This window comes from Callospermophilus lateralis, chromosome 7 (assembly GCF_048772815.1).
Source record: "Callospermophilus lateralis isolate mCalLat2 chromosome 7, mCalLat2.hap1, whole genome shotgun sequence".
Lineage (NCBI taxonomy): Eukaryota > Metazoa > Chordata > Mammalia > Rodentia > Sciuridae > Callospermophilus > Callospermophilus lateralis.
The window spans coordinates 9,517,089-9,534,379 of NC_135311.1; the positions used below are offsets into that span (position 1 = coordinate 9,517,089).

The following is a 17,291-nucleotide window of genomic DNA, read 5'->3' on the forward strand; positions in this document are numbered from 1 at the left end:
TATAATGGACATAGGGGTTTTTCAGGTTATCTATTTTTTTTTTTTTGAGTGAACTTCGGTGGCCTGTGTTTTTCAAGGAGTTTATTTCATCAAAGTGCTGATTTTGGGGGATGAAGTCATCAAATACACCTTTATTAGTCCTCTAATATCTGTGGGATCTGTAGTTATGTCACATTCCTCATTTTCAATATGAAAAATTGTGGGTTCTTTTTGTTTTCACAGATCACTCAAGCGAGAGGTTGATCAATTTTATTAATCTTTCCTTTTCTATTTACTTTGAGTTTAACTTATTGTTTTCCTAGCTTTTGAAGATACAATCTGCGGTTACTGATTTGAGTTCATTATTTCTAATACAGGCATGTCAGTGGTACAAATTTCTCTTGAAATTCTGCATTTTTGTTGTTGAGTTGTGAGAGTTCTTCAAGTATTTTGGATCCTAAGAATTTACGGAGTTTTAACTTTTTGCATATCTGACAATTTTGATTGTGTGCCAGACATTGTGGATTTACGTGATTAGATGGTAAGTAACTATGTATTTCGGGATACAATTTAGTAATGGATCATTAGAGGCTTGCTTTTGAGCATTGTTAGTGCTATGTTTTGAACAAGCTCTGTCCAAAATTCTGGAGTTGCTATTACAATGGTAAGAGGTGGGTCTTTTAAGAGATAATTAGGCCTGGGGAACTTCTCTCTTTGGAATGAGATTCAGGCCCTTATAAAAGAGGCTGCGTGCAATATTTGGTTATCTCACTTTTCTTCTCTTATGTCACGTGAAGACACAGTGTTCAACCTTGATCTTGAAATTCCCAGCTTCCAGAAACAGTGATAAGATAAATTTCTATTCTTTATAAACTTCCCAGTCTGAAGTATTTTGTTATGGCAGCACAAGTGGATGAAGCAGACAGTATTAGAGTAGATTTTAATCTTGGATTACCTGGTCATGGAATATTGACAATAATGCTCACCAAAGGGTGAGCTTGGGTCCAGGGGCTCTGATAGGATAGTATTTCATCTTCTGGATTAAGATCACCAATATTTACCCTGAAGACTTTTAAAGTGTTTTCAAGAGTAACAGTGATGCCTAGTATTCAAGTTGGGCCAGTGTAATGTGTATTATGACTAAATCCTGAAAGTTTTTGATGTCATAGAATCTATCACAGATATTCATATTCATAGAATCTATCACAGATATTCTGGTGAAATCCAGCAATCTTTGCTTGACATTCAAAAATGCTGGGAGTAAAGATAATACTGTAGTAGTATTAAGAAAACACAACACCTGTTTCTACATACCATATAGTTTTATTCATAGCCAAATGGTCCTGGATCCATTTAGACTCAGAGCAAATGTAAGAAGGCTAGATTCGAGTCTTGTCTATCTTGAATCAAAATATAAAAATCAATAGCATTTCCAGCCATGAGTAGAGTATATCCTGGACAGCTGCTCCCCACCCCCATGGCATATAGATTTTTAGCTGGAATTTCTGTAAACATCCCATCAGCAAGTGTTCCTCTACTTCCGTCTAGAAGAGGGCCCATTTTGTGGCCATAGATATTGATTGGCTTCTGCACTGAATAAGGTCACAGGATTTTAGGCAGGACTGTAGCATAGGAAAATGTTGGAGATGATTAAGATTATAAATCAGGGTGAAGACTGGCAAATTTTTCTTAAGAGCCAGATAGTAACTATTTTGGGTGATATGATCCTTGTTACTACTACTGCTCAGCTTTATAGCCCCAAAGCGGTTTTCGACAATATGTAAATAAGTGAACATGGCTCTGTTCCTGTGAAACTTTATTTTTGGATGCTGAAATTTGAATTTCCTATTTTATCTGTTCATTTTTGCAGTGCTGGAGATTGAACCTATGACCTTGCTCATGCTAGGCAAGAGCTCTATCATTGAGCTATACTCCTAGCCCCCAACATTTTAAAAATACACAACCCATTTTTATCTTAAGGGAGTTTCAAAAAGGTAGTAGGCTAGATTTAAAACTTAAAATAGGGAATCTATCTGATGGTTGTAGCTAACCAGTGTATGAATGATCCAGAATCATGAGGATGAAATAACACTCCTCCTTATATCCTTTTTGGGGTCACACATTCCCAGAGATTTGCAGTTGCTCTGGGCTATGATGGTTGGATGATAGAGTCTTAGGGAGCTGAGTCTCTCTGAGGTGGTATACAGACAGACTTGTGAGCTTTCTCATTTATTTTGGTATTAAGTTCATGATGAAATCAGAATTCATATTGTTCTTTTTTTAAACCAATAAATAAAAATCAGTGGGATCAGCAAATTTAGAAATATTTCAGACAATATTGAAAAGACAAATCATGCTTTACAGAAGGATATAATTTTAAAACAAGAACAATTTGTTATTCCTTTATCAACTTGTGTGAAAATTTTTAGTGATATATATCAAGTTGTTGAGTTTCTGGGTCTTGGTAATGCGTTCAACTAGACTGCTGTCCTCTCTACATTCCTGAAAGCAGTGCAAGAGTCCTCCTGTATTCCCGTATCTCCAGGACTTGGGACACATTTGCAGTCTAACTTGTTTCTAGATGAATACATTAAATTCACTGTTGCTTTACCTTTTATTTTCTTCTGAAATAAGAACTTGAATGTCTCTTCATGTGCCTATTAGCTTTGTGGGGGATTCTTCTCCTTTTTTTTTTCTAATCACATGAATTCAAGGAATTTTAATTTTGTTATAAGCAAAATCAAGTGCCTTCAGGAAATGATGAAATTTTTTTTAAAGTTATAATTAGAAACTCTTTATCCAAGTTACCATTTAAGCAGGATTCTTATTCAGAAATCTTACGTTCTGCCCACTTTCTTCAACAAACTTGGTGTCCTCTAATGAGCTTCTAGTGTGAGACATATTTCATAACAACACTGACTTGCCAAGGAGACGCCACTGCTACCCTGGACAAGCTTATGTGTCCCCTCTCCCTTTCTACTAAAAGAACAACTCCGGTTATAAGTTGAGGACATGGTGCTGGGGAAGTTGAGGCTAAGATCTGAAGTGGTCGCCAGGATGATAAGTTCTCTCTGTATTCTATCGCCAGCAGAAGTATGTAAGTTCAAATGATAAAACTTAGGCTTGAAGGCATGTCAGCTTCCAAAATCAGTCAGTACATCCTTCCTTGCATAAATGTAAGTGAAAGGCCAAGGCAGACTTGACATGTCTACCTGCCAGCTCCAAGAACCATCTCCCTGACTTCTTCTGAGTCATAAGATTCTCTCAAAAGAAAAATTCTGCTATTTTGAGGAAAATTGTTCTTCATCCTAGGCCTGAATCAGCGATAAGAATAGTTTCTTCATATGGAGACCCAGAATCTGGGACTTGTAGAATCAATTGAAATTTCCTAAAACCTCCTATTTGTTGTTTCTCTTCCAGTACTGTGCCATTGATTCTTGCATAAAATTCTGAAATGCTGGCTCTTGGTGACTTTCCTCTGTAGCTCTGTGGTCAGTGTCATCAGTATCACTGTCAGCTTCCTCATCCTCTTCATCCAAGGTTCCTCGAGTCAGGATTAAGTCAGAGGGGTCCAACACAGGAGATCCGCTCTCTTTGGCAGTCCCTGTGTCCAAGGCTACAGAGCCCATATCTTTCCGAAGGCGATGCAGTTGTTCTTTCTGCTGTTCACTCTGTGCACTGGCCAACGATTTCTTCAGATGTTCATATTCAGGACGATACTCCCTTTCATATTCTTCTGCAGCACTGGTGATTTGCACAAAGAGTTCATCGAAGCCAGTGCCCACAACAGCAGAGACACCCACCACCCTGAGTGAACTGTAAAACTCATCTGATACCAGGCTCATTGAACGGGTCAGGTTACTGACATATGTAGTTTCTTGATTCAAGGCATCTTGGAAAGCCTCAAAATCCTTCATCCATTCCACTGCAAAGCTGTGATCAATGATGTCAGTTTTGTTCATAACCGTAATGAAAGGCAGCTTGGTTTTGTGCAAGATGCTGCAGGCATACAGCATATTGGACATATGGGTTAGTACTTCTCGATGTGTCCATTACATAGATGACAACTGTTGGGAATGAGGATGCCAGGGCCTCAGTGATGCTTGTGCCAGAAGCTGAACAGATTGAATACCTCAATCTGCCCAGGTGTGTCAATCAAGACATATTTAGATGTGTTCTGGGCCTTCTCAATAAATTTCATCACCTGATCAAATCTGGTAGCAAAGAGATTGAGAGAGGTTACTATGCCACCGTTGGGCCCAAGGCCATATTGTTTCATGACTTCTTTATACTTCACAGTGTCACGAATATCAATATTGGCAGGAAAGGGGACTTCGTGCATAGCTAGGTCCAAGTTGATCACGTAAGGTGGACGGCTTTGCCTATGCAGGTGCCTCTTTAGCCTCTGTAAAAAAGTGTTGTTTTCTGGAACCTGCCATTCCCAACACCAACAGACACACTGGGAGATGAGGAGTTCCCGAAGCCCCGGAATCCGCTGCTGACGCGGGGGCTGCCATCTTTCCCCTTGAAATGATGAAATTTTTAAATTGTGAAGCTTTTGCATATTCTGATTTTTTAAAAAAATTATTTATTTTTTACATGTACTTTTTTTGCATTATAATTCTTAATACACACATATACCACAGTTTTTCATATCCCTGTATGTTGACACCCAATTCAAGTCTTCATACATGTACTTTGTATAATGATGACCATCACATTCCACCATCCTTGCTAATCCCCTGCCCCCTCCCATTCCCTCCCACTCCTCTTCCCTATCTAGAATTAATCTAATTCTTCTTTAAATTGACTGTTACTATCTTTTACCAGATTTTCTGGGATGATTGCTTTCTTCTTCATTTGCTGGAATTCATTCTGTAATTTATATTTATATTTCATCAGGGTTTGAAATTGCAAATATCTTCTTTCCATCTTCTATCTATTGACTTTGTTTATTGTCTTTGTCTCCTTTATTGACTAGAAGATCTTACTTTTTTTTGTAGCTATGTTTATAGTTTGTTTGAATTTTATGTTTAGTCCTTTGAACTTTATTCTTATCTCTAGGTTCATTCATCCTTCTAAACTTTTATAATTTTTTCATATTATATTTAGATACCTAACGTATCTAGAATCTATACTTAGGTGAAGCGTTTAGAAGGCTTTCAGTGTCACACACGTCTATATGTGAGGCAGTTTGCATTAGTGATTAATATCAAAGTTTCCTTTCTTGCTTATGTTCCCTGTAGGACATGGGTTTGCTGTGGCTAGGCTCCAGGGTAAGGCTTGAGTTTGAGTCTGGTCCTCCACATAGTTATCCATTCCATGGTCGAGGTAAAGGAGATCTGATGTGGGACATGCCTAATGTGGAGGAAGACGGAAACAACAAGAGAGGTTGAACTATGCAATCATCCAAAGTTTCTGCTTGCATATGGCATGTGCCATGACCACTCCCATTTTCTTCCTAAAGTCAGGTGGCCGAGCCCAGCAGGATCGCATTCACCTCTCATGGGTGGGAGGAAAGAAAGAGGGAGAGTAATTATTTACAAACAATGCCATCTAGCAACTTCTCAACACACACGCACATCCTTACATATATAATACATTCATACATGTATATGAATATATACACACATTATATAAATAATCTATTACAAATATATATTACTATGGTTTTCATATCTTTTACCTGGTAGGAAAATTTCCCTTGCCCCTCTCTTATAAATTATACATATTTTATATCATTTCCCCCTTTCTCCTTCCATTCTCTATGACTACTTCCTTAGTCAGATCTTCATTATTTCCTATCTGTCTATAGCTCTTGATACTTCTCCCCATATCTAGTTTTGGTTACATTTAGCCTATTACACACATTGCTACCAGAGTAGTATTTCTAAAATAAATATCGGATTATTTTTAATCCAATTAGCATTGCCCTGACGGTTTATGATGTTGAACATCACTTTATGTATTATTATTTACATGTATTTTTCTTGTAAAATGCCTGTTTCTATTTTTGACTTGAACCCAGGGGCACTTAACCACTGAGCCACATCTCCAGCCCCTTTCTTCTTAAAAATTAAAATTTTCCTAAATTGGTAAGTTGCTGAGGCTGGCTTTGAACTTGTGATTCTTCTATCTCAGCCTCCTGGGTCACTGTGATTAGAGGCATGAGTCATCATGCCCAGATTGACCTTTTGGATATTAAAAAATTTCCATGTCATTTTCATTTAAAATTTAACAGCATAGAGTTTTTCATCTTATCTTTTTGATCTGTGATGAATATGTAAATCATCTTATTTTAAATTTATAATATTTATTTGACCACTGTTTTCTTGCTTATTCTTTCATAATAATGAAATAAATAAAGAAATCATGTTGATTTCTTTTCCTCCAAGAATCAGCTTTTGGCTTGTGTTTGTCTTTGTTTTTAGTTGTATTGAATTCTTCTCCTCTTTGTAGTTCCCCTGCTATTAATCCTTTGTTTTTTAGTTTTCAGGGTTTCTTTGTTCTACTGTAAGTAAACATTTAAAATTTTCTTGAAATACCACTTCATGCAAAAATGGAGGGAACTACTGTAAAGAAAGCCAAAGGAGACAGAAGCAAGGTGCAGAGGCACAGTGGCAGGATGGCAGGAAGGCAGAAAGCCCCAGTCCAAGCTGCCAGCTTTATTTATACAGTAGGTTACACAAGGTCACTGGCATCAGTAGTACATTATTGTTCATTGTGTCCTTAGGCAGGTTACAAAGATAGCAACATTATGTAGCTTATTCCTCAGTTACTATAGTTGCAATGTACAATGTTAGGATCTTTGTGCAGCTCTCAAGAAAGTCCATTGTTTAAAGTTACTGTTCTGTGGATAGGCTCAGGCTCAGCAGAGCTTGGTGAAACACTGGTTGTCTACCAAGAGAGTTCCTTTATTCCTATGAGCTCAGGGTCTGAGATCAAGGTCAAGGCTGATAAGACTCTCATACAGAGCCTCCTCATGCAGAGCATTGCCATAGCAGCTAGGCATTGCACATGTATTAGTTACCTTGCTAGTTCCTGGGGGAAACTGCACAATATTCCAAGTGTGGAAAAATGAGTGCCTGTTACCCCTCAAGAGTTTGCTCATCAGAGGAACGCTGTCCTGTATATTCCCACAGCCAAAATACTTACAAACACAATTCTTACTATTATTAGTTAAGTACAGCTGTCAAACAAATCTGCTTCAATATAAAAAATTTGAGCAACAAAATAAAAAAAAATTAGCTTGGTGAAACTGTACAGAATTCCGCATCCAAAAGATGTATAGTACAAGTGTACATCACACAGGTTTTAATATGTAATGTTTTGTTACATTATTAATTATTAACCAGCACCCTTTATTGAAGTTTTCAACACTTCTATTTTTGTGGTGCTGGGGATTGAACCTAGGGCCTGTGCATGTGAGGCAAGGACTCATCCAACTGAGCTATATCCCCAGCACCCTGCAATATGTTTTGAAATCAGGGAGTGTGAGGCTTCCAGATTTGTTTTTCTTTCTTAGAATTGTTTTGACTATTTGGGGCCCTTTGAGATTCCATTATGGAATTTAGGATGGAAGATCATAATTGTTTTTATTTAGGTAAAGTCATTGGGCCTACTTTGGGAAATATCTTCTCCTAAGACTATTTGCTTTTGTTTTCTTACCTTTTCAGAGGGTTCAGGTTCAGCCTGGTGATTTAGGACTTAGCTCTCACTTTCTTGCTGTTTCAAGGATGAATATGATTTCCTAGGGGAATTCATTGCAGGGTATCCATGCTTTCTTTTCATTTTGCACATGGAGACTGGCTCCCTGAAACTCTCAGGTGCTGGCTGCTCTATTTCCTGCTGTTTTTGCCTTGGAGGTCTACTGTTTTTGGATTGAGCTCTATGCCTTCAAAGCCCGCGTCTCTCCTCTGCTGTGCAGCTCCAGGCTCAGCTCTTGTTTATGTTTTCATTTGTTCCTTAGTTATGTCTCTGTTTGCTTTTTTTTTAAAAAGTATTTTTATAGATGGACATAATACATTTATCTTATTTATTTATTTGTATGTGGATAGAACCCAGTGCCTCCCATGGGCTAGGCAAGTGTTCTACCACTGAGCTATAAACCCAGCCCTCTGTGTTTGCTTTGGAAGGAGTGTAGTTGGAGATCTCCCATTTGGAGTCAAACAGAGCCCCAGAGAACCTGTCCCATCTGTGTTCTGTGTGTGCAGTAGTAGGAGCTCCAAGGTTCCCGGCAGAAAAACAAAATCCTAGATTCCAGAGTTTTAAACATAACTACACTTCAAAACACCCCTGCTACCCAGCAGGAGAGATTATTATAAGGAAAGCCAGATCAGTTATAGACAAAATAAGGAAAGTATTATTATTTTTTTTTACAACCTGGCTACAATTGAAACACAAACAGCTTTGTGACTGTGATGTGGAAAAAAGTGGAAGATATTCACTCTTATGGCAATGCACAAAATAAAAACAAGAACACAACCCCTTAAGATGTTATAAAACTCAAACTTGGCCATGAAACACTGAAGGGTGGTGGATGCAAAGTTCAGAAAATGAAGTCATTGAGAAGTGACAGGTTCTGGAGGCACAGGTGGAGGAGAAAGCTTGCCAGACTGACAGAGAGGTACTGGCAATATTGGTGGCAGGGTAGGGAGAATGGAATGTAGAAGCCTCCCAAATGAGCAGAAATGTACTTGACCTAGTCGGGCATGGTGGTCCATGCCTGTGATCTCAGTGGCTAAAAAGAAGAAAACTCTCTAGTCTTATTTATTCTTGAGGCGATTGGAAATGAGGGGCTCTTCTATGTCTGATTCAAAATGTGAAGCTGAGTGCCAACCCACACCAAACTCCAGGGTCACACATTGAAAAAAATGAAGGAAATTAGACTTGGGCAGGAACAGCTGTGGCATTACGAGGAAAGACTAACCAGCAGTAAATTCAATCTTAAACATGGCTTCCTTGTCCAAGATGAACTAGATAGTTGGTGAAATCCAAATGGTCACCTCCCCACTTTAGCAATGATACAGAAGGAGATTGTATAAGTCTGGTAATAAAAACAGAGCAAAAACTTTGTGTAACTCAGTCTCCACTATCATCTATATACAAAAGGTCTCTGACTTACCATGGTTTGACTTATGATCTTACAACTTTACAATGATGTGACAATGATACACATTCAGAAGGAGCTGTACTTTGAATTTCGATCTCTTTCCAGGCTGGTGATATGCAGCACAATACCTTCTCTAGACGCTGGGCAGCAGCTGTGAGCTGTCCTTCCCAGGCAGCCACATGACCACAAGGGTGAACAGCTGACACTCTGCAGTGTACTGTGTGGCTAAGCTGTAAAGTTCAGTAGGTTTGTTGCATTAAATGCATTCTTGACTTAAGTTATTTTCAACTTATGATGGGTTTATTGCGTTGTAAGCCCATCCTAAGTTGCTTAGCATCTAAATTGTACATCATTGGAGTATGATGTTCAGTATACCAGGAAATGCTTCTAAATTCATTTATGTGGAAATGAGACCCATTCAAAATACAAAAATCAACCAATAAAAAAATCATAGACAACCCAGAAACCAGAACTGGCAGAAAATGATATAGATAAATTCTAGATAGGGAAGAGGGGTGGGAGGGAAAGGGAGGGGGCAGGGGACAAGCAAGGATGGTGGAATGTGATGGACATCATTATCCAAAGTACATGTATGAAGACCCCAATTGGTGTCAACATACTTTGTATACAACCAGAGATATGAAAAATCGTGCTGTATACGTGTAATAAGAATTGTAATGCATTCTACTGTCATTTTAAAAAAATCAATAAAACATAAAAAATCCACTTGGAAAGTTATAAGCAGAGATGAAACAAGCAGGTAAATATGGGGAATCTCATAAAATGAAAGGAAACTTAAAAAACAAAAAACTAACCTAATAGAATGAATCCAAAAAGCAAAAGCAGTTGACCTTAACAATGGAACAAACACTGTGAAAGAAGAGTCAAGGATCTTGAAGAAAGGTCAATAGAAATTATTCAAAAGAGAACATTGAGGAAAAAATGCTGACAGATTAAAACATCATCTATGACTTGTGTTATAATAATTGTACTGGAAATTCATCTGGGGGGTGCTTTAGCACTGAGCTACATCCCCCAACCTTCTATTTTATTTTATTTTATTTTATTTTTGAGATGGGGTCTTGCTAAGTTGCTGAAATTGACTTTGAACTCATGATCCTCCTGCCACAGCCTCCTGGACCTCCGGAGTTGATGGGATTACAGGTGTGTGCCACTGTGCCCAAGCAGAAACGATATTTTTTTGAAATAATGTCTAATTTTGAAGCAATGACTATTTTTTCCCCCAAGTCCATGAAAAGTATCAATTCAAAAATCCTAGTGAGGGATGGGAGGTAGCTCAGTAGAGTGGAGCCCTTGCCTAGCCTGCACGGGCCCGAGGTTCTCCCAGCACTACACACTAAACAAACAACAAGCAAACAACTCCCCCCAGCCACCCCAAAGGCCCCCAAATTCCAGTGAATTCAAAGCAGAATAAATACAAAGAAAACTATATCACAAGGTGTCAAAGGTCAAACTGCTGAAAACCAAAGATAAAGAAAAAACCCTAGAAGCAGCACAGGGCACATACGTGGGAACAATGAGAAGACTTGCAGTTGGCTTTTCTGCAGAAATGTAAACTAGCATGTAATGGAATAAATAAAATGTGGAAACCCAACAAACAAAAGCAGCTCACCTATTAGAATTATACATCCATCAAAATATCTTTTAGGGCTGGGGCTGGGGCTCAGCGGTAGAGCACTCACCTAGCACATGCCAGACACTGGGTTCGTTCCTCAGCACCACATAAAAATAAATAAATAAAATAAAGGTATCGTGTCCAACTACAACTAAAAAAAATTTTAAAAATATTTTTAAAATAAAGTGATGTTTTATGCTTAATGAAAGCTGAGAGGATTTATTGCCAGTAGACCTACTGAAAAATGCTAAAGGATGCCCATAACCTTAGCTACTTGGGAGGCTGAGGCAGGATGATCTGCAAGTTTAAGGCCAGCCAGTGCAACTTACCAAGACCCTAGGCGTACACTTCATTGGTAGCATGCTTGTCTAGCACGTGCAAGGCCCTGGGTTCAATCCTCAGTACAAAAAGAAACAAAGAAATGTTCAAGGCAGTCCTTCAGGGTAAAGAGAATACAAGTTGTAAACTCAAATATACAAGGGGGACTGGAAAGAATTGACACTATTCAATGAGTAGAATTCTTCAGAGTGATAAAACAATTCATATAGAAGACCTAAAAATCCTCAATGTTAATGAACCTAAAAATAAAAATTTTAAAATTCATAATGAAGAGAGCAATAGAAACAAAGGGAGAAATAATTAAATCAAAATAGTGGTTGGAGTTTTTTTTACAGCCTACCTTCTCTCAGCAATTGATGGAATAAGCAAATAAAATCAGTGAGACTCAAGAAGATTTGAACAGTAATAGCAACCAACATGACCCAACATACACCTGTTTGACTTTATACCTGACCAAATTCTGAATGTATGTTTCCTTTCTTTATTTGTTTTTTAGGTATACATGAACTTAGAATGTATTTTGATGTATTATACATATGTGGAGTATAACTTATTCTAATTAGGATCCATTCTTATGGCTTTACATGATGTGGAATTACAGAGGTCATATATTCGTATATGAACATAGGAAAGTCATGTCCAATTCATTCTACTGTCTTTTCTATTCCCACCCCTCCCTCCCCTTCCTTCTGTTTGTCTAATACAATGAACTTCTATCCCCCCCCTCCTCCCCGTTATTGGTCTTTAGTAGCCATGTTTTCTTCCAACACATATAGAAGATTCTTTGTAGTAGGACACATGTTGGGTTGTAAAACAAATTTCAATTAATATGGAAGGATTGATATTACTGAGTATGTTTTCTGATCACAAGGGAAATAAATTTGAAAGCACTAACAATAAGACATCCAGAAAGTACTCAGAATATTTGAAAATTAAACAGCACCTTGATAAGATTAATAAAATTGATGTCTCCCTAGCAAGAATGGTCAAGAAGCTGGATAAAGTGGCACACAACTGTATTCACAGACACTGGAGAGGCTGAGGTGGGAGGATTACAAATTCTAGGCCAGCCTAGGCAACTTAGTGAGACTCTGTCTTAAAAAAAAATGAATGAATGAATGAATGAATGAATGAATAAGTAAAAAAGAAAAAAGACTGGGAATGTAACTCAGTGGGAAAGCAACCCTGTGTTGAATTTCCAGTACCTTAAAAAAAAAAAAAGAAAAAGAAAAAAAAATCAAATAACCAGTATTAATAATAAAAGAAAAGGTATTACTACAATCTATTATTAAAAGGATAAGCTGGGAATACAATGAAAATATCATGGTAATATAATTGAAAATATAAATTAAATGAAAAAAATACTTAAAAGAACACAACTTTACTGAAACTGAGGCAAGAAGAAAGTGAACATCTGAATAGCTCATTGGTAATTTGCTATTAAAACAATAAATATCAAATATATAGTAAATCGAATAAGTAAATAAATACAACTACTACATATATTTTTAAAAATCCTCCCACTAAAGAAATGTCCTAGCTCAGTGAATTCTAACAACATTTAAAGGAGAAAAAAAATACAGTATTACATAAAACCTTTGTAAAAACGGAGATGGCAGCTGTCCCCAATTTACTTTATGAGGTCAGCTATTCCTAATATCAATAACTTACAATAAAATTATAACAAAAATTACAGCCCAATATTCCTCATAAATTTAGATACAAAAATTCTTAACAAAACTTAACAAAATCTCGTAATGTATAAAAGCGTATTTTATCATGGGCATGTGAAGTTTATCCCAGAACAGGAACATAGGCTTAATATTTAAAAATCAAACAGCATAATTAATCATCTTGACAGATCATAGGGGAATAATCATATGTTCATCTCAACAGAAATAAAAGAGTTGAAACAATCAATATCTGTTTATGAGAAGAACTCTCAGTAAATTAGGAATTGAAGGAAATGTCCTCAGTTTGATAAAGAACAACAAAAACTATAATGTGATATGAATGTTGACATTTTATGCTTCTAAGATTCAGAGGAAAGCAAGAACGTCTGTGTTCATCATTTCTATTCAGCATTGCACTGTATGTTTCCATATTATTAAGAAGGAATTAAAAACATTAAGTCTGAAAAGCAATAATCCTATCTATGTTTGCAAGTGGCTCAGTAGTGTATAAAACAGAGACTATTTAATTGTGTTCTGTGCCCTTTCTCAGTCCAGAGGGCCTAGTTAGTACACAGTTTGCAAAGTCTGTTGGAGAAGCAAATTAGCAATGTTATAATCCAATTCAGGACAAAAGGCAATTAGAGAGTGTCTGATGAAAAGTGCAACAATTAGTTAAGAAACCATTTTTGCTTTATCTAAAATCTTAAATAAATATGAATCCTGGCAGAAACCAATACAGAATACATGTTAGAGTGGATAAAATGACTTCTAGGAGCAATTCAATCTAATAAAATTACATTTCATAGAAATAATGGCTACAGAAGAAAATGCACAAAACCTTTATAATCAATATTTGATGCATCAGTTTTTTTACTGTGTACTTTTTGTATAAAAATAATTTATATGTAAAAGTCTTATATAACATAATTTATCACAATGAATATACTTTTAATATAGCATAAATACAATTTGGAAAGGTAGAAATTATTCAATTGTGGTTTTAAAATAATAGAATTAGTTTGATTAATGGAATTCATTTGGTATATTTTGTCATAGATACTTAAATTTTTTTTTTTTGTAGTTGTAGATGGACAGAATACTTTCATCTTATTTGTTTATTTTTATGTGATGGTGAGGATTGAACCCAGTGCCTCACATGTACTAGGCAAACGCTCTGCCATTGAACTACAACCCCAGCCCCTTGTCATAGATACTTTTAGTCTGGAGATTTAAGAACACAGTGACCCCAGAAGACTGGAGGAATTAGGCTTGTTTAGATTACAAACCAGTCTGCAAATCTTATTTAAGGCTGACGTAACTGTGGGAGAAAATACAGGAAAAATATCCCAGAGGCAGATAAAATCCTCCATTTAAGCACAGTTTTCTCACCTACAAAGCTCCCCACACCAATACAGTTTACTTAAAAGTACCACATTGAGTTTTCCTGTTCATCTTAAAGTAGGGGGTTAAGAAAATGGTCCTAACAGACAAACAGCTGTCACTGCAGGTGAACATTCTACAGCAGGCAGCAGAATGTCAGTTTGGAACAGAGGGAAATAGACCATTTTCTCTTCGAACACCTGCTGAAGCTTGTGGATGTTTATATTGCACCACAAGGTGGCGCGAGTGCTAAACAGTTAAACCAAGGCTGTAAGACTGTGGAGTATTGAAGCTTTCTTAGGAAAAAAAAAGAAAAGAAAGAAAAAAAAATTGATGTTTCTATTTTTTACTTTTAAATATTTATTTATTTTTGTGCTACACACACACACACACATAATTCATCAACATAACATGATAGTGGCAGACACCTCTGTACCATCCCCACTGAATGTGACAGGCTCACTTCAGCTGCATTGCCCACGCTCTCTCTGCACCTTTGCTCCAAGACTTTTCTAGCAATGTGATAGGGACACTTGAGAGAAGCCACTGAGCATTTGTGAACGCCCAGAACTGCAAGTGTCGGGCAGGCAATACCTGGTCTGTTAATGGATGGGAGGTCACGAATATGTGCTCTTCTTATCTCTCAGGCAGAGAATTCAGAGGCACAGTCTGCATGGAGGATCGGAAGCTTCCATTGAGTCGGATCCCAGTTTTTCATGGAGGTGACAAGACTGTTAACATCACTGCTTTGGCTTTCCATCCTTTCCTGTTTTAGCCGTCCTAGTGCCCCACTCCTGGTACCTGGTATCATGCCCCCCAATAAATTTCTACCTTGAAAGCTCCCAATGCTGATATAGACCTTCCTTTCTGTTTTAGAATCTCCATTGTGGAAGAAACCCAAACATGACCCACTACTCTTATAAAAAATATTTCAGCACCAAGAAGTCTCCCTCATGGATGCCCTTTCCAATCAGTGACCTTTTAAAGGCAATCAACATTCTGATCTCTACCACATTATATTAGTTTTAATTCTGTTTTTGAACTTCATATTACCAGAATCTTAATGGTAAGTACTATTTTATGTCTGCCTTTTTTTTTGTTGTTGAACATTATTTCTGTGATATTTATCATGTTTGTGCATGTAACAGTAGTTCAACACTTTCATTGCTGTGTAGTATTAAGTCATGTGAATACACAGCAGTTTACCCATTCTACTATAAATGGACATTTAATTGTTGCCAGATTTTAGCTGTTTTGAATAATGCTACTTTAAGCATTTTTTGTACATGTTTTTTTTTTTTCTCAGTGGTATTGGAAATTCAATCCAGGGGCACTCTACTCCTGAACCACACCCCCAACCCTTTTTAAATTTTATTTTGAGTTAGGGTCTTGCTAAGTTGCTTGGGGTGGCCACAAATTTGTGATACTACTGCCTCACCCTCCCAAGTAGTGCCACCACACCTGATTTGTGCATGTCTTTATGAACATAAGCACTTGTTTCTCTAGGGAATATACATAGAAATGGGATTGCTGGGTCAGAGGTTGTTTGTATTTTTTTAAGAATTTCTCCTTATTAAATTTCAAATTTTATTCTTACTTATTAACATAATAACTGTACACATTAGTGGGGTTTGTTGTGATATTTCTACATCTATACATATAGCATGCATGGATCTAATCTAATTTTCCTTTTATCATCTTCCCCTCTGTGCCCCTTCCAAACTTTGATTAATCACTATTCAGTATTCAGGTTGAATTGTTTTAGCTTTCACATATGAGAGGGAATATGCACTCCTTGTCTTTCAGTTTCTGGACTTGTTTCATTTGATATAATATCCTTCAGTCCCATCCATTTTGCTGCAAATGGCAGGATTTTCTTTATGGGCTAATAATTTCCATTGTGTATATATGCCATGTTTTAAAAATCCATTTATCTGTTGATGGGCACTTAGGTCAATTTCATATCTTAGCTCTTGTGAAAAGTGTTGCCTAAACATGAGTGTCAAGGTCTCTCTTTGGCATGATGATTTGCTTTCCTTTGGATAAACACCCAGAAGTGGAGTAGCTGAATCATATCGTAGCTCTATTTTGAATTTGCTTGGGGAGCCTCCATACTGATACTGTTCTCCATGGTGACTGTACTAATTTACATTCTCGACAGCAATGTATAGCAGTTTCTTTTTCTCACCAGCACCGGTAGGTTATTTATTTCCTTATTGGTACTGGGGATTGAATCCAGAGGAATTTTACCACTGAGCTATATCCCCAGTCCTTTTTATTTTTCATTTTGAGACAGGGCCTCCCTAAGTTGCCCAGGTTGGCCTTGAACTTGGAATCCTCATGTCTCAGCCTCCTGAGTAGCTGGTATTAAGGAATGTGCCACTACACTCAACCCGTCGTCGTAAATGGGGTGAGATGATATCTCATTTAGTTTTGACTTGCATTTCCCTGATGGCTAATTATATTATTTCTTCATGTATTTATTGGTCATTTGTATTTCTTTATTTGAGAAATGCCTTTCCAGATCATTTGTCCATTTTAAATGTATTACGTTTTTGTTATTAAGCTCCTTTTTGGAGTTCCATATGTACTCTTGGTCTTAACCCTCTGTGAGGTACCTAGGTGACAAGCATTTTCTCCCATTCTGTACATCGTCTCTTCACCTTGTTAATTGCTTCCTTTGCTGTGCAGAGCTTTTCAGTTTGATGTTATTTCATTTGTCATTTTTTGTTTTTGTTTCCTGTGATTTTTTGGGTTTTGTTCAGAAAAAACATCGTCCGTGCCAATATCTTGAGCTATTTTCTCTGTTTCCTCTACTAATTTGAAATTTCAAATCTTACATTTAAGCCTTTTATCCACTTTGAGTTGAGTTTTGTACAGGATCAGAGATAGGGGTCTAGTTTTTGTCTTCTGTATGTGGATATCTGTTTTTCCCAGCATGATTAATTGAAGAGACTGTTATTTCTCCAATATATGTTTTATCAGCCTTTGTGAGATTCAGTTGAGTGTAGATGTGTGGGTTTATTTCTGGGATCTCTATTTTTTTTTTTCCTTAAGCAGTCGCACAAATCTAAGCCACATTTATTTGCACATGTACAGTCATAGGCAACAGATACTCAAGTTCATACAAATTTATAAAACCACAAGGTTAATAATCACTTGTACACTGTGT

General features: G+C 37.0%; 1 pseudogene; it reads right to left on the reverse strand.

Moving 5' to 3' along the window:
* Positions 1-3,377: 3,377 nt before the first annotated feature.
* Positions 3,378-4,496, reverse strand: LOC143403810 (GPN-loop GTPase 1 pseudogene; annotated as a pseudogene).
* Positions 4,497-17,291: the final 12,795 nt, after the last annotated feature.